Raw genomic sequence first — 22934 nt, 5'->3', positions numbered from 1 at the left:
TACATTCAAAAAGAAGTGGATTATCTCATAGACATTGTAAAGAAGGTGCAAAAAGATGATGGGGGTTGGAATGTATTAGATTAGTTAACCTCATGGCTACCAAATTTTACATGGCTCAAACAACTTTTCATTGGAGGATGTTTATGAACACTTCCTTATTATGTTGTGCTTATTTTTCCAATGTCTGCCTTACTTTCTCCCTCCACCTTCCTTAAACAAAAGACAAGTCATATCTACTCAGAAGGTCACACAAAACAAAAACTTGGAATTGTAGAGGTTCAGGTCATGAGAAATTACAGAAGAGTGTATCTCCTTTTAGTGAGTACACACCTCAGATGAGGAAGACCTTCTGTTTCTCTGACTTAGAAACATTCTGCAACTCCTCTGTCCTTGACTCATGAAGATGTTATCTTTTTATAAAAACATTTGGTACTAGTGGACTCTGAGAAGCAAGCAAGTTATATGATCTGCTAATGCACAAACTAACTGCACTAATGTAACCTGATATATCCCTGGAGTAGATAAAAAAATTGAACTGACTTTCACACAGAAGCCACTCCTTATTGTATGCCATCCTGTATGCTTGCCTCTTTATTTGTTCACCACTTAACCTTTACAATCTCAATTGTGTAGGGAGGGCCCTCTGAAGTGTAGTGAGGGAGAAGTCACTAAATTTTTTGGGAGGGAACATACAGGGAATCTCTCAGGGGTTTGGGTAGGGCACTCAAAGAAGTATCACAAGGAATCTCTGAGTTTTATAGTAGTGACTTTTGCATGAATGCAAAGGGATTTTTGGTAAATGGTTTTTGCTACCTGAGAGGCATAGAGCTTTTTGAGATTTGTTGAAAGGGCATTCTGAACTTTGTATGGAGGACTCTTAATTGGGGTGTATAGGGAAGGTACATTTAAGTGAGTATTAAGAACTCACCAAGGTGTATAGGGATATATCTCTAAAGTGAGTAAGGAGAGATCTCTGAGATTAATGGGGAGAACAAACTGAGATTTTAATGGATGGCTCTATGAGGTATGTAACAGAGTCCTCTGAATTATAAAAGTAGGACAATCTGAGAAATGTAGAGTGGCACTGTATGGTGTTATTCTCTGAGATGTATATGGATTGCTCAATAATGTGTGTAGAAAGGGTTTTTCAGGTGTGTATGGATGGCCCTCTGAGTTGTGTATGCAGGGTGCTTGATATAAGTTGGGTTGACTTTCTGAGATGTGTAGTTAGGTGTCTGTGAGGTGTGTATGAAGGGAAGGAATCTCTGAGGTTTGTTGTTCAAGCTCTCTGAGTTATGTAGGGAGCTCTCCATTAGGTGTGCAGAAGGTATATTTGAGGTGTTATAAAGCACTTTTCCCTGTGTAGTACTGCAATCTGAGTTGTGCAGTGAGCGTCCTCTGAAGTGAATAGAGATATCCATCTGATATGAGTAGAGAGAACACACTAAGGTCTCTTGTAGGACAGTAAAGGGAATCTCTGAGGTGTGTAGGTAAAACCCTCAAAGGTGAGTAGGGACAGTTTTTAAAGAGTAGTGAGATCTATATGAGATGTGTGGGTAGGGTTTGCCAAATTGGGTAGCACAGGTCTTCTGAGGTTTGAAGTATTATCTCTGGCATTTTTAGGGAGTACACTCTTTGGTGCATAAGGAGGGCTTTCTGAGTTTTTTAGGTGTTGCTCAATGAAGTGTGGAGGAAGTGTCCTTAAGGTGTGTAAGGATGGGATTTTGAGTTCTATATGAAAGGTTCTTGATATGAGTAGGGAGAACATTTTTAGATGTGTAGGTAAATGTGTTTGAGGTCTGTAGGAAAGGTAATCTGAGGTGTGAAGATAGGTTCTCTTCATTTTATAAGGAGGGCTCTATGAGGTGTGATGGGAGGACCCTCTGAAGGTGTAGGAGGGCTTTCTGAGTTTTGTAGGAGGGCTTACAGACATGAGTGGGAGTGATCAGTTAGGTACACCTCTTTGTGGTGTATATAGGAGAACAGACAAAATAACTTTATGATAAGAGTACTGAGGGTTTCTGATGTTAGTAGAAGGCTCTCTGAGGTGTTTAGAGAGTGCTTGAAAAGGAGTATAAGTACACACTTAGGTCTGTAGGAATGTTTCTCTCAGGTGTGCAGGTACTTCTCTTGAGATGAGTAGTGAGGCTATCTTCAATATACCAGGAGGGCATTCTGAGATGTGTAGGTAGTGTTCTCTGATTTTTGTATGGAGCAAATTGCAAGCTGTGAAGGTAGAGTGAGGGGTAGTTTAAGGTCAATTTGAGGACTTTGGGTTTGGATTATGGTTAGATTTAGGATTAGCATTTGAATTATGGGGTTAGTGTTAGAGTTAGGGGGTTAGTGTTAGGTTTAAGTTGTGGTTAGAGTCTGGATCATCATTTGAATTGTATTGGGAAGGCCTCTGTGATGAGTTAAACTGGCTCTCTGGGGTGTGTTGTAAAGATTTCCTGAGGTGAGTTTACAGACTTTCTGAGGTGATTAGAGAGGGCTTCCAAAGGAGCATGGTGAGTATTCACTGAGGTCTGTAAGGACAACTCTCTGAGTTGTGTAGGTAAAGTTCTTAAAATGAGTAATAATGGCTTTCTTTTATGTGTCAGCAGGACATTAAGATGTGTATAGAGAGGGTTCTTTGAACTCTCAGAGCAAATAGGGAGGACCCTATGATGTGTGTGAGAGGGCTCCTTTACATGTGTTGGAGAGCATACTGAGGTGAGTTAGACCTCCCAGATGTGCAAAGGGAAGGAGATCTGTGAAGGGTAGAAAGAGCTCACTGAGTTGTGTTTGGAAAGTCATTTGAGGTGAGTACTGAGAGTTTTGTGAGATGAGTAGGAAAGGCAAATTGATGAAGAAGGGATTACACTATTAGGTTAGGGTTAGGGTTAGGGTTAGTGTTAGAGTTTAGAGTCAGGTTCAGGGTTATGGTCAGTATCAGGGAGGGCTCCCTGATATGCAAGGAAGGCTTAGAGTTAAGTTCAGAGTCAGGGTCAGTATTTGCAGTTTATAGGAAAGACCTCTGTGGTGAGTTGAAAGGGTTTTCTGAGGTATTTAGGGCTGGCTGTCATCAATTGATAGATTTTCTGATGTGTTTAGAGTGTGCCTGCAAGAAAGTTTCATCAGTGGAATGGACTTGCAAAACTGTATAATTTATTCTCACTGAGGTATGCAGGGACACCTCCCTGAACTGTGTAGAGAATGCATTTAAGGTGAATGGGCATTCTTTGATGTGTAAGGAGGGTACTCTGAGATGTTTTGGGAGGCACTTTAAGTTGATAATTTGTGGCCATTGAGCTGTATAGGGTGGGCACTGTGATGCATGTAAAGGGGCTTTATGGAATGAGTTTGAAGTCTCATAGTGGTGTGTGGGAGGGTTCCCTGAGATGAGCTGGAGGACTTACAGTGGTTCATAGGGAGGGTGCTCTGTGAATTATAGAAAGAATTTAGTAAGTTGTGTTTGGAGGGCCTTTAGAGTTGAGGCATGAGAGCTCTGTGAGATGAGTAGAGAAAACTAACTGATGTAGAAGAAGGGTAATATGAGGTTAAGGTTAAGGTTAGCTTAGGGATAAGGATTTGGTCAAGGTCAGAGTCAGTGTCAGTATCAGGCTTTCTGTGTTATGTAGGGAGGGTTTATGGTTATGGTTAGAGTAAGGGTTAAGTTCTGGGTGAGGGTAAGTATGTGTAATACATAGGGAAAGCCTCTGTTGTGAGTCAAAAAATGTTCTCTTAGGTGTTTATTGAGGATTATGTGAGGTGAGTAGATGGACTAAGAGGTTTAGAGAGTGCTTGAAATGAAATAGAGTTAGTAAAGATAATTTGGTTACTAGTATAAGTTGTACTCACTGAGGTATGTTGGGATAACTCTCTAAGGTGTGTAGAGACTATTGTTGAGGTGAGTATGGAGGTCTTTAATGTGTAGGAAGATTACTCTTAGGTGTGTAGAGAGAGCTCTCTGAGGTTGGTAGATTTTTGACCTGTGATCTTGTAGAGGGGGTATATAAGTTGCGTAGGAGAGCTCTATGATGTGTGTCAGATGACTCTGCCATGTGTGTGGGCAATCTTTCTGATATAAGTTAATAGGGCTCACTCAGGTGTAGAGGGCATGTGTACTGAGATGAGTAGAAAGGATGCAGAAAGTTGTTTTCAGAGGAATTTTATGTTTAGCAGTGGGAACTCTGTGAGAGAAGTAGGGAGGAAAAACTGATAAAAAGGAAGGATCTTATAGAGTGTGGGGGGAACTATGTTGTGAGTAGGTCAGACTCACTGAAATGTATAGAGAAACTCTCTGATCTTTGTAGTGTAGGTTGTCTGAGGTGTACAGTGAAGGTTCTTTGGAATGCATAGGGGTAGCACTCTAATATATGTAGGGAAGGCTCTCAATGGTGTGCAAGGAGATTTTTATTAGGTGTTTAGAGGGACCTATGAATAGTGTATGACTGATTAGAAATGCTATCTCTGTTGTTCAGGGAGGGAACTCTGAAGTGAATAGTGAGATTTCTCTGATATGAGTAGGGAGAACAAACTGAGATATGAGGCAAGGGTTCTTTGAGGATAGTACAGAATATCTGAGGTGTTTGGGGAAAGCTCTCAATGGAGTATAATGATGACTCTCTGAGGTGTGTATGTATGATGCTTGGAGGTTAGTAGGAAGGGTTTTTGGTGAGCAGTTAGGTCTATCTGAGTTGTATATGCAGTATTTGCTGAGGTGTGTAGAATGGGCATTGTGAGGTTTGAAATCATGTCTTTCTGGTGTTCATATGAAATATTCAGTTGTATATGGAGACCTTTCTGAGTTGTTTGGGTATTGCTCAATGAAATGTGGAGGAAGCATTTCTAAGGTGTATATGGATGGCATTTTAAGGTGTGTAGGAAGGACTCTTGATGTTAGTAGGTTGGGGTTACATAGATGTGTTGGGGGTAGGTTTGCCGTGTGTGGGAAATGTTCTTGGAGTTGTGAAGATGGGTTTTCTTCAAGGGAGAGCCCTCTGAAGGGTGTAGGAGAGCTTTATGAGGTTTGTAGGAAGGCTTCTTGCTGTGAGAGGGAGTGCTCACCAAAGTAGGTTAGGCTTTTTGTGGTATATAGGAAAGAACTCTATGAGTTGTGTAGGAGGGCTATAAGATGTGTGTCCAAAGGCCCCTTTACTTGGGTGGAAGGGCCCTCTGAGGTAAGTTGCAATGGCTCAGAGAGTTGCAAAGTGTGTGTGCACTGGGACTTATGGAACGTATTCAGTGAGTTGTGTTTGGAGGGCCTTTTGAGCTGAGTAGTGAGAGCTCAGTTAGATGAGTAGGGAGAACAAATTGATGTAGAAGGGATGGTACATTGAGGTTAGAGTTAGGGTTAGGTCTAGGATTAGCATTTAGGGTCAGGAATGGGGAGAGTTCTCTGTAGTATGTAGGGTGGGATTAGGTTTATGCTTAGGGTTAGGGTTATTTTTAGTTTCAGGGTGAGTGTCAGTAGTGTGGGGTACAGGAAAGGTCATTGTGGAAAGTCAAAAGAGTTCTCTGAGGAGTGTTATTGCAGGCTCTTTGAGGTGGTCATAGAGGGCTTGCAAAGAAGTATAGTTAGTGGAGGTGCTTTCAAAGAAGTACAGTTTGTACTCTCTGAGTTACATAGGAACATCTCTCTGAGGTGTGTAGGGACTGCTCTTGAGGTGAGTATGGTGGTACACTTTGATTTATTTATTTGTTTGTTTATTTATTTATTGTGATAACAGATTAAATTTAATTTCAGCACCTGAATATATCCAAGGGTATGCTCTGTAAAAGTTATGGGACTGTTATACACATTCAATAAAGTGACAACTGTTCAATATCAGTTAGTATCTCAAAATCAGGAACATACTTTTGATTTGTTTAAGCACAATCCACAGAACTAAAAACAAAATAAGAAGCTATCCACAGTTATACTAATTGTCAATTACAAATTTCACAATTAATACTTGATATGACAGTCAATATATAGCAGGGGACACTGAAGTTGATTTCAGAACCTCATCCAGTTGTATATAATTTGGAAGGTTTCTTGAATGGAAACAAAACTGACCAAAGATAGATACAATGAGGATCACACCAGCAAGTAAAATTTCTACCACAGTTTCTGTTGATTCCACTTTTTTCTTTGTCAGTTAAAAGTGAACAGTGAGAATTAAATACTTATCTTTACTTATACACAAGGTATGCTGTGAAAGCATATTTGTTTATGCATATTTGTTTATGACACAATGGCAGCCTTTCTTGTCTTTTTTCTTTCCGAGTTGGTTCTGGTGAAGGAGTACATTCTTACTCTTGAAATTCTCTTATAACCTGGACAAGTTCATGAAAAGCTTGATCTACATTCATCCTAATCTTGACTGATGCCTCCATGTATGTTACTTTAAGTTGTCATGCTAACAGCTGTCCTCTCTCCTATGTTACCTGTCTTTGATGATCCAGATCTGCTTTATTACCAATTAAAATCATTGGAAACTCATCATGATCCTTTATTCTGAGAATCTGTCTGAAACTTACAGATTTCTTCAAAACTGCCTCTGTCTGTGACTGAGAAGACCAACAGGAAGCCCTCGCCAGTCATCATATACTGTTCTCTCATAGCACCAAACTCTTCTTGTCAAGCTGTATCTAAAATATCTAGCTGGGCTGCCCTGTCATCTATCACATAATGATTTGTGTAAGAATCTTCAATTGTTGGATCATAATCTGTTACAAAATAGAACTGGATGAACTGGATGGTGAGCGCTGACTTGACCACACCACCTCCGCTGCCTGCCCACCCTAGGCCCAGCTTATGGGACTTGTGTGGATGGTGGGCTGCAGGTGAGTGGTCTAGTGGTGGAACACTGGTAGCTGCTGGGAAGGATTCTCAGTGTGGCAGCGTGGGTCCCTGGATGGCCAGGTGCCACCATAGGTTCAGAGGAGTGGAGTGATTTCAGGGGTTAGGGGCTGCGGTAGCCAGGGGTGCACTCCTCTATGCTTCTCTGCAATGCCTGCTGAACACAGCCTCCAGCGCCTCTACCATACACTTTGATTTATATGAAGGTTATACTGAGGTATGTAGAGTAGGCTCTTTTGAGTTTGGTAGCATGCTGCCTCTTAGCTGTGTTGTGTGAGTTCTATGAAACATGTAGGATAGTTCTATGATGTGCATTAGAGGGCTATAAGACATGAGTTTGAGGGTCTTCTCAGATGGGTTGGGAGGCCTCACTCAGTTGTATAGATAGTGTGTGCTGAGTTGAGTAGAAAGGTCTCAGTGAGTTGTTTGTAGGGCCTTTTGAAGTGAGTAGTGAGAGCTCTCTTAGATAAATAAGGAGGACAACTAGATAGAGAAGGGAGGGCTCCAGGAGGTGTGGAGGGCATTCTACATAGTCTGAAGTTAGAACTTGCTAAGATGAGTAGGATGGACTCTCTGAGCTTTGTTGTGTAGGTACTCTGAGGTGTGTAGTGAGGGCTCATTGAAATGCAGAGGGATGACACTCTGGTGAGTGTACGGAGGGCTTACAGAGGTGTAGAGGAAGGTCTCTGTTATTTGTGCCAAGGTATATATGCAGCGAATAGGAGGACTATATTACTCAATAGAAATGCTATCTCAGTTGTATAGGGAAGGCCCTCTGAAATGAATAGTGAAATCTCTCTAATATTAGTAGGGAGAACATTCTGAAGTTTGATGGAAGGGATCCTTGAGGATAGCAGAATCTCTGAGGTGTTTTTGGAGGACACTCAGAAGAGTATCATGGGAACTCTCTGATATTTGTAGTTATGGCTCTCAGTTGAATATGGAGGGCTTTTTGGTGAGTAGTGAGGGCTGCATAAGATGTCTATGTAAGGTTTTTTTGAGATTTTTTGAAAGGGCATTCTAATATTTGTATGGAAGTGTCCCTGAGATTTGTAGGGAGGACTCTTGATCGCAACATATAGGGAGGGGGCTCTGAGGTAAGAAGAATTTGCTGAGGTGTGTAACAATGGAATGCTAAGGTGAGTAAGAATAGATCTCTGAGATAAATAAGGAAGGCAAACTGAACAGTGAAAGGAGGGCTCTAGGAGGTGTGTAACAGGAGCCTCTGAATTAAGGGCATTTTGAGGTATGTAGAGGTGCAGTGTTTGGTGTGTAGTATTAGTTTTTGAGTTGTATAGGGTTGGTAAATGTGTGTAGGAAGGGTTTCTATGATGTGTGTGTGTGTGTGCCCTCTGAATTGTGTAGAAAGTGTACTTGATGTGAATAGGTAGGGCTCTGAGCTATGTGGAGAGGTGACTGTGAAGTGTATAGAAAGAGGAAGGGATCTGTGAGATGTGAAGGAAGGGCTTTCTATGGTTTGTCATACACATGCTCTGAAGTGTTTAAGGAGGTCTTTATTAGGTGTTCAGGAGGAATCTATGGGGGTGTGGGAGGGCTTTTACCTGCATACAACTGCTATCTGTGTTGTTTAGTTAGGGCCCTCTGAAGTGAATAGGTGGATCAATTTGATATGACAAGATAGAATATACTGATGTGTAATGGGAGTGTTCTTTGAGGATAGTAGAGGCAATCTCTGAAGTGTTTAGGGTAGTCATTCAACAGAGTATTCCAAGGGCTCTCTGAGGTGTGTCACTTCAACCCTCAGAGGTGAGTAGGGAGGGTATTTTAGTGAGTACTGTGTTCTATCTGAGTTGTGGAGGAATTTGATTTGCTGAGGTTTGTAGCATGGACATTGTGAGGTTTGAATTAACATCTCACTGGCACTAGTAGGGAGTACTCTCTAGGGTGTAGAGGGAGGGATTTCTGAGTTGTTTAAGTGTTGCTCAATGAAGTGTGGAAGAAGTGTCCCTAAAGTGTGTAAGGATGGAATTTTGAATTGTGTAGGTAGGACTCCTGGTGTGAGTAGGTAGGGATTACTTAAATGTGGATGGAAGTGAGTTTGAGGTGTGTAAGAATGGTTCTCTGAGTATAAAGGCAGGTTCTCTTTGTTATGTAGGGTGTGCTCTCTGAAGGGTGTAGGAGGGTTTTATGAGGTTTGCAGAAAGGCTTATTGGTGAGTGTAAGTGTTTAGAGAGTAAAAGGGCTATTTGCTATATATAGAAAAGACCTCTGAGGTAAGTCAAAAGTGTTCTCTGAGGTTTGTACTGTAGGCTCTCTGAGGTATTTAGTGTAGTCTTGCAAAGAAGTATAATTAGTATAAAGGGGCTTTGCACACTTGCTGTCCAGAATCTAAACAGAAAAGTGTGGTTAATCCTGCCTGGGATTGGCTGTGGTGAGTAGGGTTCCTCTCAGGACCTCTCTCTGAGGTCCCAGTCACAACACTATTCCTTGGGTACCAAAAATCCCACCACTGCTTGCCGTGTTCCTTCTACAGAATAAGCCAGACCTCAGTCCCCTGCTATTCCTAGCACAAAGGGTGGAACCTGGGGTTTGCTTATTCATTCTCTAAACAGTCTCTGAGCTGACCACTCTTGAGGCAGAAGCCCTCATTTGACCCAAAGACCATTCAATTCATTCTCTGAAGTCATTCCTCTTTGATATCTGGCTGGAGATATTCATACCGACAGAAGGTCAGAAGTCTGTCATCAGTAACATTCTGTGCCCCCCATCTGCCTAAATTCATACTGGCTTGAATAATTCCCTGACAATAATAGAAGGTCAGGAGGGCTGGGGGTTTATACAGACTTCTAAATAATAGGCCAAGGTCTGACAATGGTAGGTTCTTCACATACATTTGAGCCAAGAATGAACCTAACCACTTATAGTCTAGCTACTTCAGGTGCAGGACCCACTATGTCCACCTAAGAGGCATCTGTTCTGTTTACTCTACTAAATTCAGGCCACAAACTCCTTCCCAAGTGTGGAAACTCTTTCCTGAGGTTTCAAAGAAGCATGGTCTAAGGCAGAGAACTTCCTTACAGGGGAAGAGACAGCCTACAGGGAAGACCAGAGCAGTTGACAATCACCTCTATGAGACCAGGCCTGAGGTAAACACTCCTAGGGTTCATCTTATTGGTTTTCTAAACAACCAGGCAGGGTTCTCTTCTGAAGATCCTCCTTTCCACAGAGATGGCTGAGGTTCAGAGTAATACCCAACTGTCCAAAACCAAACCAGGAGATGGTCATGTTCCAGGTCTTGGAGGTGGTACAAATCATTTACACAGCAGCTCCAGCATCTTTGTAGAACTGACCTAATTTTAGCAGGAATACAAAAATCCATGGATATATGTGGTTTCCCTTTCTTCAGGCAAGGTGCAGGTAATCTACAAGCTCTGTAGGATGAGTGCTGGGAAGATTTCAAATACACAGTACAAATCCAGTGATTAATCTATGGCATCTTTTCCCTAGTTTGGGGAATCAAAAAGTAATATTTTAACACAGAAACAGTAGTCTGAGTGTCAAGGGAAAACAGAACAAAAGATTTTCCCTTCTTATTCTCAGGGGATATCACTCACACACACATACACACACACACACAAACACAATATATATATATATCACACACACACCCACACACACCACTAACACACACACACACACACACAAACACCTGTTTAGTGTGGGATTATTAAAATGGAAATCTGAGTTGAGGGCTAGCCTCCACTCATTTGCAATGGCCTTTCCTGTCTCACCTCTGGTCTCCTTGGGAAAAATCACCAGAGTTGTTGGAACCTGGCATTGATCCAGTTCTTCTGCACTCAGGAAAGTTCCCTCCTCATAGTTTTCCTAATACCTGTGTATCCACAGATCAGTAGGCAATGAAAACTCATGGCTCTGAACTTGCTGTCCCAATAAAAATGAGCAAAATAGGACTGTATCTGGACTGTTAGTGCCTAGGTACTTGGTTCCAGGTTGTGTGTTCCATTGCCAAGGAAAAGAGGTCACTTCCTTGGGGACCTTTAAACTGAGGCCCTTTAACATGTAAGATATTTCAAAAGTTCCCATGCAATGTAGAATGCTCTCATCTCCCCATGACATATGCACAAGTGGACAAAGTTACACTGTATCAGGTCCCCAAACAGGTCTAGTGTAACAAGCTCCCCTTGGTTCAAACCTATTCCCTCTTTCTGCCCATGTGTGTGGTCCTGAAGAAGTCATTATGCATTGCAGGGCCCTCATAGCTTCCTCACATCTCCAGGGATTTTTCTAGCATCTGCTTTGAAGTTGTTAACAGATGTATGAGCCCATACATAAATGTACTCCATGTGAAAATCTAACACTAGAGTCATGTGTTGCAATGCACAAACATACATTTGAAAAAACAAGAAGGTGAAGAACAGAGAATGACATGCAAATCTACTATGACATGAGTTCCACCATGAAAGAGAGGAAGTGAGCTCCTCTCTTGGCCATGTTTCTACTCTGCACCAATGGAAGTTTTCAATGGCTGATTTACAGAGATAGCCTCCCCATGATATAGACCTGAAAATGGTTCTTGTGCAATGTAGAATTGTCTAAATTTCTCTTCCCATTGTATAATGTGGTTATACTACAAGGGACCCCAACACCCACAGCATTCTGGTGCCAAAGTCCTATAGCTCCCTGCCCTTTTAGTGAATCTACATTTGCATTTGGTTTCAAAGAAACAGAAATCAGCAAGGGTCATGAGGTTTTATTTGAAGGTGGAGTCATGGAAAGTCTTGTTTCTATCTGGTTCCATATACCTGGAGCATAAAGCACTGTTGGGATTCTAGAACTTTGTAGATTAACTTGGTGTGGCAGCTGGCAGATGCTGGGGGACACTTTGATGTGGCAAGGAGCAGTAATTTCTGTACTTCCATTTCTAAGTGCCTCATGTAGGTGAAAATATTTTTGTTACAAAATTCACTGTTGCACATGTTATATCAAGAAGCAAGGATGGTGTTAACTGGCCAAGAGTTTGGCCAATAGCATGGTCATAACCATAGGAGAGAATTTCATTTTCTCCATGTCTTTAGGGAAAGACTACATTGCTTCTCTCAGAGTAGCACCAAGCCACATCCTTTTGTTTTGTGTGTAGTTGAAGACAGAGTTTTCTCCTATACTTCCAGCTAAAATTTGGAAAGAAGGCCCCAGCAGTAAAACAAAGAAGCATCTGAGAAGGCAACATTGTGTAAATACCTAAGGCTACTGGAGCAGAGAGAAAAACAGACAATATAGTTTTGAGTACTGAAAAGGGAATAGGAAAACCACTCCTTGAAAAGGATACTCAATAACCAACCAAATGCATCTTCACTCAGCTGCCTGTACTCACTGTTGAATGGAACACAAAGTAATATCTTTCCATTCCCCTAAAGAACTTCAAGCATTAAGTAACAATTACAGGAGACTCAGGACAGTCTTTCTTGTGCACATGGAGCTAAGTTGCTACTCATCACCTTCACACCAAAGGTGAGAGACAGATGATAGTCAAGTTGCCTGAAAAGACTTAAAAATCAACACATATATGCACAATTGCTCCTGTGGGAAAGTTCCCAGGATAGGGCATTTCTAGCTTCTTTTGTGTCCTTTGAAATTTACTGGGGAATAACAAATGTGGATGAATCAATGGAGTGAAGATATGGAGCTATGAATATTTCTGGGTTTGGTACACAATGAGGCTCCAGTGAATTTGAAAAGAGGAAATGGTCCCTACTTTTTAAATTGGTAGAAATCAAAGGCCTGGATATTTCTCCCCTCATTTCCTACTCCTACAGGCATTCATCTTATGGCATTAGATGATAACATTTCCTATTCCACTAAGTTTCTTCAGGAAGGAAAAAGAGCCATGAATGAGCCATGGAATGCCTGATGAGACCATTAAATAGGCCAAAGTTCCATCAGTTTCCATGTCACTATAAACAAGCATTAAGGTAACAAGAGCAGCTGGATAATTTGTCTTTGTTGGCCACTCCTGGAAAAGTGCCTCAAAATTGCTCTCCTGGGATCTTAACTCTGTAAAACTGGACAAAGAAGAAATTACAGAAAAGTGGTGATGAATTTTGGGTTCCAGCAGTGTTTAATTGAGCTAGAAACAGATTCACTGTCTTAACAAATAATCCTATGAAGAAGTATATCAGTAAAGCCTACCCAAGTGTTAGTCCCCTTCCTCAAACACATCTTTCTACAAAGATCCTCAACATGGATCTGTACCGAGTCAGCCCAGTTATGGTTTTCACATTCTAAAGCACAGCACTGCCAGTTTCAATCACTGAAGCACCAAGATCTGAGGGCTGAATTATTCTATTTCTAAATATAGCATCCAACACAAAGGTGTAGTGTGCCAAACTCTCAATAGAGAAAATAAAAATATATATTATTTTAAAACTAAAATTTGCTCACAGCTAGACTGACCTAGACAAATTTATACACTTTAAGATGATGTATGCATGAGCACAGTTTTCTTACTGGAATCCAAATTAAACAAATGCAATGATTAAAGGAAGAGGATAGAACCCAGGATGGTCAATGAGAGCCTGAGATCAGGACACCCTGTAAACACAGTCCAGAGACATTGACTTCAAGCCTCAGGTTAGTGAGGGGCATTAAAGCAGCACAGGTTCCATCTGCCCCTACTCAGATCCTTGCATTGGCACCTTTGCACTTAGGGCATAGTGATCCTCATACAGAGACCCTCGGACTTAGGGTCACTTGACTGACCTCTGGTGCAAGCCTGCAGCTCAGATCTGAAGAGCCAAATCACCAGTGGCAGGGATCCTTGTGTATGGTTGAGGAATTGTTCCATGCAGTTGCTTTATTGGTAATGGGATTCTCCCAGAGAAATGGGACAGAGATCATGCTTTTTACATGACTTGATCAGTTGCTTCCTACATCATTTCAGTTATTGGTCATGTTTTTACCCTTTAGTTTATAATGGAACCTGCTGGGAATTTGAACCATGGACTCAAGGGGGTTCTCTGTCTTATCTCTCTGCTTGCTCCCAAGTGAGGCTCACTAGGAGCAACCCTGGACTTGGGGGAATTCTCTAACACCTGTAGGTGTTTCTCCTTCTCCTTCACATGCCCTCTCCACAGCCAGTTCTGGCCTCATCCAGCCCAGAATTTCAGTGATGACTCAGAACTGAAGTCATGAGGGTTGTGGTAATTCTGTGGCATTGAAAATTGAGACTCATTCTGGTCATTTGCTTGTGTTACAGGTGCTGCCCACATACTTGTGGTACCAGTTGACCTTCATTTCCTTTGTGAAATACTTCATGAAGCATGGATGCAGGATATACTCTGGGGTGTACATTACATTTAGGAGAGAGGTGAACCCTCCTGTAGATGACAGAAAAACACAGATCTCATAAATTAAAGTGATAGGTAGTTTGGCACTGCAATTAGCATTGGTAAACTCTAAGAAGAGTCATTACATCAAGAGCTGTAGGATTTGGGTCCCCAGAACTTTCAGGCATTGCTGGAAAGACATGTGACAGCCACTTTTGAAGATGATGTGCCAGTGCTTTTTAAGGCAGAAGAAGTCTAATTTATGACCAGTATCCCCATAATTTGTCTGCATTTGGAAAAGTGCTCTGAGAAAGCATGTCAAACCAAACTATGGTGCCTCATACTAATTAACTGAAAAATAATTATACACTGGTAAGGTGTGGCTGGAAAAGGTGAGACATTAGGGTACATGTTTGGTTAGCTGAGCTTAGTCTGCTTCTTGATAAGATACATTGAGCCTCTTCTATCCACCACACTTTTCTGCTGTGATGTTCAGCCTCAACTCAAGAACTGAAGAAAGAAGCCTGATGTGTGTGAACTGAGACCTCAGAAACCATGAGCTCACAAATAAAATTTCCACCTCTAATTGTTTGTCAGATCTTTTAATCACAGCAGAAAAAAGCTGACTAAAACATCTGTGTAGCTTACATGTCCTCAATATCCTCTGCATATCCTTATAGCCTACCCATTTAGTAGTCTAAATGATCTTAGTAATCAATATAAAATGCATAGCCTTGATGACCAGAGTAGCCTCTATGACCTGAGTAGCTTCTATTATCAGTTCAGTATTTATGGCCTGAATAGTCTCTATTGCCTGGGTCCCCCTTATGACCTGAGTATACTTTATGACAAGAGCAGCCTAAGCCTCCTACGTAGCCTCCATTACCTGAGTTACCTCTGTGGCCTGAGAAGCCTCCATTGCCTGTGTAGCCTCTGTCATTTGCATCACCTCTATGGCTGATTTCCCACTTTGACCTAAGTATAATCAATGACCTGCTTAGTCTCTAGGATCTGAGTAGCCCCTATTACCTCTGTAGTGCCTAAGGATTGAGTACCTTTCACTGCCCACACCACCCCAGGACATAAGTGGAATAGGTGAACTGCTTAGCCTTTATGACCTGTGAAACCACTGACTTTGAGCACTCTAAAGAGTATAGTCTATGGTCTGAAGAACCTCGATCAGTTATGTATATTCTATGACCTGTGTACTCCTTATGACTTGAGAAGCATCTAAACTTATGTAGCCACTGTAACCTGTGTCTATTTTATATCATGTATAGTCAAAATAACCTTAGTATCTTCTGTGACCTGCATAGCCTTAATGGCCTGAGTAGCCTGAATTAACTTAATGTCTGCTCTGACCTCAGTAACCACTATTATCTTCATGTTCTATATGGCCTGAGTAGCCTTGGTATACTGAATAATATCTCAACTTTCATTTTGTTTATCACCTGAGTAGCTCTTAAAATTGCAAGGTCTTTATTTCCTGAGTAGCCTAAATGTATGACTTTAGTAAACTAAATGATTTTAATAGCCCCTGTGATCTGCCTAGACTTTATGACCTGTATATTCTCCATCAACTTAGTAGTGTATATGACTATGACCTGAGTAACTTCTCTTGTTTGCATATGCCCTATGACCTGAGTAGCATCTATGATCTGTGTAGTCTTTATGTCACATTTTGCCTGAATCACTTGTATAGGCTCTAAGGCCTGAATAGCCTCTATGAACTTTGCAGTTTCTGTAACTGGCATGGTCTTTATCAGTCCAGAAACAATTTTGCTCTGAGTATCCTTCAGGACACATGTAGCTTCTAAGATCAAATAGTCCCTATGACTTTCATAGCACTTGTGGCCTAAAATGCCTTCTCTCTCTCTCTCTCTCTCTCTCTCTCTCTCTCTCTCTTTGGCTTACCTCTATGAATGGAGTAGACAGTATGAACTGAGTGGTCTGTATGACCAGCATAAGCTCTAAGACTTTGAAGTCAGTTAACCTGCATAGGTTCTATAATCTGCAGAGCCACAAGAATCTGTATAGCCTCTATGACCTGATTAGCCTCTATGGCTATGAAACCACTGTGACCTCTGTCACCTTTATGATCTGAGTAGCCTAAATTATTTCTGTATTCTCTGATCTCAGTAGCTACTAAGACCTATGTAGCTTTTGGGTTCAGAATAGACACTCTGAGTTGTGTAGCTTAAATGGTGTTAGTAGTCTCTATGATCTGTGACTCTGTGGCTCAAGTAGCCTAATAACCTCAGTAATTTGTAAGACTTGTGAAGACTCTATAGCCCAGGTAGATTCAATGACTTGAGTTACCTCTCCAATCTGTCAATTCTCTATGACATTAGTAGCTCATATAACCTGTGAATCCTTTATTCCCTGAGTATCTTCTCTGACCTGAATAGCATTTAATACCTTCATAGCCTAAATTACTTCAGTAGTCCCTATAACCTCAGTAGTCACCAATACTTTCACTGCCAGTATGGACTAATTAGCCTCTCTGCACTGTGTAGCCTCTGTGGAATGTACTTTCTATATCATCTAAAGAGTCTGTATGACCAATTTGGCCTTTACAATCAGAACCTCTATTTCCTGCCTAGCCCATATGGCCTTATTAGTTTAAATGGCCTTAGTAATTCCAATGAGCATGTAGACTCTATGACCTGTGTAGGATCTACATCCTGTGTAGGCTCTATTTTCTGTCTAGACTCTAAGACCTGAGTAGCCTCTGTGATATTTCTGACCTCTGTGTCTAATATAGCCTCTATAAATCTCATAGACATTATCATCTCCATATGCTTTATGGCCCAGTTTACTAGATTACCTAAAAAGACACTATGCTCAGTAACTCCATGGTTTGAGTAGCCTCTATTTACCTGTGTAGCCTTTATGGCCTATGTAACCCAAATAATTTTAGTACCCCCTATGACAATTGAAATCTCCATTATCAGCATAGCTTTTATTTCTTTTATTACCTCTATGACCTCTCCAAATTTTATGGACTCAAAAGCCTAAATAAACCTAGTAGCTCTAACGTTCTGCATAGGCTCTATGGCATGAATTGCCTCTATGACCTGAATTACCTGTATATTGTGCAAAACCTCTATGCCATGATAAGCTTTATGGCCTCTTTAGTTTTTGTGACTTGCATAACATCTAATTATTGAATAGTCTCAATCACCTGTGCAATCTCTAAAACCTGCATAAACTTAATGGCCTGAGTAGTTTAAATGATCACAGTATCTTATCTAACCTCTGTAACTACTACAGTCTTTGTAATTACTGTGGTCTTAGTAGCCTCTATGCCCTGTGTAGCCTCTTTGATCTTTGTATTATATGTTACCTGAGTAACCTGTATGTCCTGACTAGCCTTTATAACTGAACTAGCCTAAATTATCTCCCTCACCTGTGTGGACTTATTACCCTTAATGACTTTAGCAGCCCCTCTACCTGCATATTTATATGATCTGTGAAACTTCTATAATCTCAGTAGCTTCTATGCCTTGTGTACCCTCTGGTCTAGTCAGTTTTTTTTTTTTTTTTTTTTTTTTTGCTACTGTGACTAAATAATCTGGCCATCACAATTGTAGAAGAAAAAATGCTTATTTGAGGGCTCAGGGTTTCAGAGGTCTTAACCAATAGAAGGCTAGCTCCATTCCTCGGGGCTCAAGGTGAGGCTGAATATCATGGCAGGAGAGGGTGGTGGAGAGGAATAGCTCCCAACATCAGGAAGCAGAGAGAAAGTGGGGGACTCCACTCTCCAGATATAAAATATTCTCCATAGCCATGCCCCCAATGAACTACTTCCCCAGCCACACCCTACCTGCTTCCAGTGACCACTCAGTTAATCCCATCTGGAATTTATTCACTGATTGGGTTAAGACACCCACAACCCAATAATTTCTCCTCTGAACCTTCTTGCACTGTCTCTCATGAGAGTTTTTGGGGGACACCTCACATCCAAACCATACCACCATCTTTGACTTATGTAGCCTCTATGATGAGTTCAACCTCTGTGACCTGCAAAACCTGTATTTCCAGAGTAGGCCTACTATATGCAGAGCCTCTATGGCCAGCATAACCTCTGTGACCTGCTAGCCTTTATCAATTACAGAGGTATTATGGCATGAGTAGTCTCTAGTATCTGCATATTCCCTATGACCTGTGCATTACCTGTATCCTGAATAGCTTCTATGGCGTGAGTATCTTCTCTGGCCTGTATAGTCTCTAAGAACTGAGAAGAGTTTATGGCCTTGGTTTCTTTTAGAACCTATGTAGCCTCTGTGTCCTTTGAAGACTGTATAGCCTGAGTAGAATCTATTGTCTTCATAGCATCTATTTTATAAGTAGAAATTTTTCTGCCTACCCTGTATGGCCTTATTAGTGTATATCCTCTGTGACCTGTATGTCTTTTATAACCTGAGTACCCTAAATGATATTCCTAGCCTGTAGGGCTTTATTAGACTAATTTCACTTAACAGTCCCTATGATTTTGAACCTTGTATGACTTGCATTTCCTCTATAACCTGAAAATCCTCCATTACCTGCATAGCCTGTATGATAAAAATAACCTCTAAGACATTGTGCAGCTTCTGTGATCTCTCGAGGCTTTATGTCCTGTAGAGCCTTGAAGACCTGAATAGACAGTAAGACCTGGGTAGGATTAAAAAGCTCAGTGACCTCTATGGTTTGTATAGCCTTTATTTTGCAGGTACATTTTCCTGCATAGACTCCATGACCTTCTTGGACTTTATGGATAACATGGCTTACTCTTTGATCACATTTTTTTCCTGTACATTCTGTGTAGCCTTCACAGTTTCTCTGTCCTGAGTAACCTGTATACAGTATATATTCTTATGTACTGAGTAGTGTAACTGAACTAATTAAAACCTGTTATCTGCTTACTCTCAAAGAATGGAGTAACCTCTATGTCCTGAAAGTCCTCTTTGACCTGTGCAGATTCTAGACCTATTTATATCTGTGTCCTGAATTACCCATATTACCAGCCTACACTCTATTAGCAGAGTAGCCCAAGTATTCTGCATATCTTCAATGAACTAGAAGACTTTTACACCTGTGTAGCCTGTACAAGCTGTGTAGCCTCTATGACCCAAATAGCTATTATGACCAGACTATCTTCCATGACCTCTATAGGGTCTATGACCTAAGTAGCCCTTATGACCTGTATAAATCTCATGACTTGAGTAGCATTTATGCCTGGGTAGACTCTGTGACCTGAGTAGATTGAGTAGGCTCTGTCACCAGCATAAACTCTCTAGGACATTTTAAAGTCTCTATGGCCTATGTAGCTTCTATGTCCTGAGAACCCTCTGTGGCCTATGTAGCTTGTATGACCTGAGTAGCCTCTATGACCTAGAAGGTGTTCTTGGCCTGAATAGTCCCATGATCTGAGTAACCTTTTGTAACTTAGTAGCCATAACTTCTATGACCTGCATACCACGTGTGACTTGAACAACTTCTATTTCTAGAATAGTCTGCCTGGTGTTAGCAGCCTCTATTTTCTGTATAACATGTATGAACTGAATGTCTTCCACAATTTTCATATATTCTATGATTTAAGTGGTATATCTGGCATGAGTGGCTCCTATGAATTATGTAGCATCTGTGGACTGAGAAGAATCTTATGCCTGTGTATCCTCTATATGCTGAATAGCCCTTATGACCAGTATAAACACTATTATCTCATGCCTCTAAAACTTGTATGGAATGTTTAGCATCTATGAGCAGTAACATCTGGGACCTGTATTTCTTCCATGACCCACACAGCCTTTATGCCCTGGGCAGCTATCATTACCTATAACACCTTTGGATGGAATAGCCTCTATGACTGGCACAGCATCTGTGACTCCTGGCATTTCTACAGCACAAGTTCAGCAAATTTCTTATTGCCTACGTATTCTCCAAGACCACCAATTCCACAATGGATTAAGTAACCTCTTTAACCTGTGTAACATCTATAAGTCTTGTGTCTTAAATGGCCTGCATAGACATTATAACCTGTGCAATGTCTAGGATATATGTATCTCTATGCCCTATTTAGCCTCTTTGTTATGTGTTGTCTGTATGGCCTTAGAGCTAGGGCCATAGCTTCTATGCCCTGAATAGCCTACATGGCCTTGACCTCTATGGACTACTTAGCCATAGTGACTGGGTAACCTCTATGACCAGGGTAGCCTTCATGATCTTTGCAACATAAATTACCTGCCTATCTGCAATGACCTGCCTGTATGATCTGTGTAGCCATTGTGACTTTCATAGCATCTATGCCTGAGTAACCTGTAGGACATGAATAGTCCATATAGCCTGCTTTTAATCTATGGCCTTATTAGCCTCTATGGCCTGCACAGCCTCTATGCATCTCATAGCCTTCATGGTCTAAAAAGTTCAATTACTTCAGTATCCACTCTGAATTTTCACATTTTATGCCCTGAGTATTCTCTGGGAACTGTGTGGCCTCTATGACCTTAGTACTCTCTATGACCTGCATAGACTTTACATTCAGTGTCACCTATTATGACCATGGAAGGTGCTATGTCCTCTGTACCCTAGATGGACTGAGTAGTCCAAATTACTTCTTAGCCTCTATGGCCTTAATAGACTAAATGACCTTAGTGTATTCTATGATCTCAGTAGCTTCTGTGATCCACAGGGCCTATGTGCTTGAGTAGCCCCTATGAACAGTGTAGCCTTTATGACCTATGCAACATTTATTGTTTGAGTAACCTAAATGACCTGCAAGTCTCTATGACTTTATTGGCCTATATGAACTTAGCCTCTATTAACTGACTAGTCTCTATTAACTATAAAATAGCTGTGTTAAAAAAGCCTGTATGTCCTCTGTAGCTCTATGGGATTAGTAGATTATATTATCTCTGTATTATCTTTGGCTTATATATTCTTTTTGACTATGAAGACTTTTATGGCCAGTATATCCTTTATGGTCTGTGTAGCTTCACTTTAATAGTATCACTTCTATTGCCCATGTTCCTTCTGTGACCTGAGTAGACTCTATAAATAGTGCAACCTCTATGACCTGCATAGAATCTATGGAATGAAAAATTCTATTGCCTGCACAGCCTCTATGACCTGTGTATTTCTTATAATCTGTGTAGCCTATTTGGCAACAGTATTCTCTAGAAAAAACAGTATCCACTATGACCTTTGAAGTCTATGGCCTGTATGAACTACTTAGACTCTATGAACTATGTAGCCTTTATGGCCTGAGAATTCTCCATGGCCTACAGAGTCTCTATTAACTGCATAATCTCTATGGCCTGATTAGCCTCAAGTACCTATGTAGTCTCTTTGGCTTGAAAAATCTTATGTACTGTAGCCCTCTGTATGGCTATAGTAGCCTTCATAATCTTCATAACCTCTGTGACTTCTCATATCTCTGTGGCCAAAGTGGGTTCTAGGCCCTTGAGTAGCCTAGTTTGAGTACCATCTTTGGACTGTATAACCTCTAAGACCAGAGTTGGTTCTGTAAACTGTGTAGCCACTATAACATGTCTCTATTCTATCAGCTAAGTAGCATCTATAACCTGTATATGTTTTGTGACATAGTAGCTTTTAACCAGCATACACTCAATTATCTGTGTAATCATGATGGCCTGAGAAACCTAAATGTAGGATAATGACCTTAGAAGCATGATTGACCTTTTAATCCATATGATTTTTGTAGCCCCTCTGACTTGCATAGCCTCTATGTTCTTGTAACCTCTATAGTCCATTTATCCTCATTGACCTGAGCAGCTTTTATGGTTGGCACAACCTTTATGACCTAAATAGACTTTTTGACCAGTAAACCCTCTATGATCCCTGCAGCCTTTGTGACATAAGACTTTAGGTCCTGAGTAGCCTTCATGGCCTACATGCACTCTAAGACTAGGGTAGCCTTAGTGAACTGCATAACTTCTTTGATCTAAGTATCCTCCATGACCTATGTAATCTCTAAGACCTGATTAGCCCCTAAGACCTGTGCAGCACATATGACTTAAATAATCTCTATTGTCTGCTTATACTTTATACCTGAGTAGTATCCTGGAACTGAGTAGTCTCTCTTGGTAACACAACCTCTCTGACCTGTGTAGAATCCATGACCTGCATCTTTTTTATGGCCTGGATTTCCTTAATTACCAGTGTATTCTCTGTGGTCTTAGAAACTTCTATACCCTATCTGTGACTAATGTATTCTCCATGACATTTATATCATTTATAAATTATGTAGCCTACATGTCCTGAATAATTCCTATAACTTGTGTAGAATTTATCACCTGAAAAACCTCAATTTTTCACTTAAACCTCTAAGCTGATCATACAGCTTGAACTGAGTCAATCTGAAGCCAATATAGCCCCTATTACTTAGAAGCATCTAACATCTGCATAAACTCTATAGTCAATGTAGCATCTACAATCTGTGTAGTATCCAGGACATGTGTATGACTCATGACATGCATAGCTTGTATGGTGTACACAGCCACTAAAACCTGTGTTGCTTATATGGACTGATTGGCCTAAATGACTTGTGTAATTTCTATGATCTCAGGAACTACTATGACCTGTGGTGCCCCTATGATCTGCACAGCCTTTATTACCTATGAAACCTCTGTGTCCTGAGTGGCACCTAAGATTTATGTAGCTAATGTAGCCTGAATAACCTAAATGACACCTAAGGCCTGCAAAGTTTTTAAGTTTTCAATAGTGTCTATCACTGGATTAACCTCTATGACCTTCATATTCTCTATGACTGAGTACATTCTATGATGTGTGCATTATTTATG

The 22934-nt window shown here is 40.9% G+C and overlaps 1 pseudogene; it reads right to left on the bottom strand.

Annotated features, from left to right (window-relative positions):
• Nucleotides 1-6194: 6194 nt before the first annotated feature.
• On the bottom strand, nucleotides 6195-20009 carry LOC124974387 (ras-related protein R-Ras2-like; annotated as a pseudogene).
• Nucleotides 20010-22934: the final 2925 nt, after the last annotated feature.

The sequence above is a fragment of the Sciurus carolinensis genome, unplaced genomic scaffold (assembly GCF_902686445.1).
Source record: "Sciurus carolinensis unplaced genomic scaffold, mSciCar1.2, whole genome shotgun sequence".
Lineage (NCBI taxonomy): Eukaryota > Metazoa > Chordata > Mammalia > Rodentia > Sciuridae > Sciurus > Sciurus carolinensis.
This window is presented reverse-complemented; position numbering and strand designations above follow the sequence as displayed.